Source organism: Lottia gigantea, assembly GCF_000327385.1.
Source record: "Lottia gigantea unplaced genomic scaffold LOTGIsca_28, whole genome shotgun sequence".
NCBI classification, from domain to species: Eukaryota; Metazoa; Mollusca; class Gastropoda; family Lottiidae; genus Lottia; species Lottia gigantea.
In genome coordinates, this window is record NW_008708898.1 from 2,186,820 (window position 1) to 2,190,573 (window position 3,754).

Sequence of the window (3,754 nt, forward strand, 5' to 3'; positions counted from 1 at the left end):
AGTCATCGAAGAATATAACACACTATGACAGTTTGACTGATAGAAACAAAATATGCAGATATTTGGCAAACAAAATTGTTATCTGAACTACTTAGCTCTGTTCTGGTTATTGAAAGTTCAAAACGGAAAGCATTGCCTATTGCATCTCAACTTCTTCGTTTAAAAACACTGTGGTTGGATTTAAAATGTATACAAGTCATAAACATTATTAAAATTTCTCCCAACAACAACGACCAGCGCCTTCAGCCCAAGAGTTCTTCAGAACCACGATACTTGCATTGTTGTGGGATGTTATTGACCTTTTTCCTATGCTAATGCTTTCAGACTTCAGTTCTGGTGTACTCTTGAACTATTTGGTTAAAAATATAGACAGAAAGATCTAAACTGAATAACAGTATCGGATTAAAAGATCAGATTGAAAGTGCCTTTAATTCCTTATCAAACACTCAGAGAGTTTACTTTACTCACTGAGACGTTTCAATTAGTCTACAGATTTACTCTGATATAACTATCTGGTTTAAAAACTTTTTTGTGCAGAGCATGTTTGAAATTCAGAATTCAGGTTTGATCAAATATTCTGTTCACTTGAACAGAGAAACTTCCTTTGTTCTTACTCTCTATTTGGATAATACAGATCATATTGGTGTAAGCCGATTGTTACAATGTGTGAATGACATTGTATCTCTGACCTTTTCGGGAAAAAATCTGTTTCATTCTGATCAAATGTGGAAATGTCACAGAAGACAGGAATAGTAGCAATGCAACTTTGAAAACTTGAGCATCTATGATCAAGGAGATCAATGCCAGGTTTTTGAGTAAATCCTTGCAGCCTATTCTTGTCAGTGTGGATAATCAGTAATGCATATCTATTGAAAGGACACATACAGTGGCGGCGAAAATATCCCAAGACTGGGGGTACAAATAGGGTAAATAGACTGGTTAAATGGGACACATATTGAGTCTGAAATTAAAAATGTGACAATTTTGCGTCTCAGGCCTTTCGTGTATCGTCTGAAAGTGTTCTGCCAAGAAAATTAAGTGCATTTTTAGTGCAAAAACATACAAACCTTTTTTTTATTTGTTGAAAATTAAGTAGGGGTACAATTGGGGGTGCAAACGCCCCCTTCCACTCTGTACCCTCAATGGCGCCGCCACTGGACATATTAGTTTCGGGACCATTATTAAAAATCCTGTCTTACTAACCATATTATATTTCAAGACGGTCCTGATAAGTCAGTTCTTAATCTATCTAATAATACAACTAGGTGGATAATAACAAATCATTATTTAATCTGCCTAACCAATAGGATTCTTTATTTTATTAAGGGTTTTTAAAACCATCATTGTACATAAGTGTGTAGTTGAAACAGGAATTTAATAAATGTAAAACCAAAATATGACACAAGCCTACTAATTCTAACCTACACCGTTAGGAGCGAACCTTCACTAGACTTTCCTCCAAGTTCCAATATGAATGGAACGAGAAGCTGATGATTTTACACCTTAAACTCTAACAAACCACAAATAGTTGTTATTAAAGGATAGCTTTTCACGCCTGCACGACACAATGACATGTATACGATTTACAACTCGGTTAAATTTCCACATTAGTATGCCAGTAAGACAATAAACTGTCGAAATACGTTGAAGTTTTGGTCAATGATTATGCACTTTATAAAGAATAATGTCAAGATGTCGCACGGTAATCTCAACCCGTGTAAGTGCAGATCCTCAAGATGTCAAAACAATTGAAGACTGACAAACACACCGAAATCACGTTTTTTGCAGTAATAGATATCCTTCCTGACAATCTGATGTTCTAAAGGATAAAAAATGCCAACATTGTCTATCTTATGTAATCATATCTTCTCTGTGCACTATAGAAACAATATCTTAATTTAAATTTCATAATCTGAAACACGTACAATTGTAAAAAAGAAAACATTTCTCAAACTTCCTTTAGTAGTAACAAAAAAAAATTTACTTATACATCATACAATGCTGTTCATATTTTGGACGATGCGCCCTTTCTTTAGGTCCGTAGCTACAGAGGGCAAATAAATGTTAAGAATCATTGTATTGTATTCGAGAGCAATAGCTTTTATAGAGAGAACGAATCAAGGAGTAGGATTGCAGGGAAACCAGAGTTCAAGAGTCGGGTATATAAAAGGAATCCAGTATTACATTCACAGTAAATAAGACGTGACAAGTGCGTAACTTGCTGTAAGTGCGCGTCTGAAACATTCCTTTGAAAATCTCGTCACAAATCGTTAGAAATGAGCATTAAATGTGACTTTGATTAAAGAAGTGCCTAAATGGCCATTTAGTAATAATGAACAGAAAAAAAACTCGTGAAAGAACTGTTTGTATGGCGATCAAAGTCGACATGGTGTCACCAACAGATGCATCTTCACAATGTCAAGCTATCAGAACTGTTGTTTTATACCTTGACTGCAACAGTCACCTGTCATGTATCACCAAAGTTTGTAAATGCAGCGATTTGATTGGATTGTATACCAGTGAATGTAGAAAAGAAAGTCTGTAAACAAAAAGTCATTTCTATCGAAGTTCTTGTTGGGTGTATTCGCTGGCGTACTGTCCAATCGAATCGCTGCAATCTGTGAAGAACAAAGTTGGCTATTGCAGTCAGGGTATAAGACGAAGATCCTAATAGCTTGACATTATGACGATGCAACAAACGCTAATCCTACTTAACCAAAATGCTTCATATACCGTTAGTATTTCAGGTTATTTTTAGCAAACATGGCAACTGTCGTGTTTAGTAATCTGTATCATTTGTCGAGGGGTTTTAGTACAAGTTTTGCATCAAGGGACTAATTATTTGTGATATAAAAAGTCTGATATTCTAAACCATGTATGAAAACCAAGAAAATGTACAATATTCTCCAACAAAAGGAGATAAACTCCTTCCCCTTCCCCACCCTTGAAACAAATTATCATCTTTAAAAGACAATTCGGACACAACACCTCTGAACTTTCATAATTTACTTCTCTTAAAACTGATAGAATTTCGATTCCATAGACAAGAAATTGTCGACCTTCTACGGATTGTTAGGTATCATTAGCTAGAGTTGGTCAACAAATGTCAAGCTATATTGAGAGACGGTTGGGTCCAGTAACATAATTTTCTGGCATTAACCTGGAGAAATCCAGGATTATATTGAAGATGAGAGAAGAATGACAAGACCTAAATGCCAATAGTAATACGACTACTGAAAATGAATAAGAAGTTAGCGACACGCTTTAATTAGTTCAAAGTGCATCAACAATGCCGGTGCGAAATTGAGTTGTCAATTTACAGACAATGATAATGTGAAAGACATCAATATGTTTAATGAACTATATAATAATTATCTTTATGTAAAGATATAGAAAAAAAAAAGAAATAAATAGTAATGAATATTATACGTCTAGAATAAAGTTGTTCTGTCGAATTCTTAAAGAACACTAAAAAGCAAATAGAGTCAAAATTTTCTTAATAACACAACACATGCAAAAGGTAGTCTGTCTCTCTTTCCCCCGCATCACTATCAGCCCACATTACTGGGACTATTGATTATTGTCACTCTAAACGACTAGTCGCTTCTTTCATGTCAGTCCCCCCGACCTGCACCACTGACAAGGGGAAACCTGTAAGTCATAACTTATAGTTGAATATAAAAGGGTATATATGAAAATAAAAATAGTAGCAGTCACATTTCATTGTTCAGCTTCATAGAAAACCTGGACCACC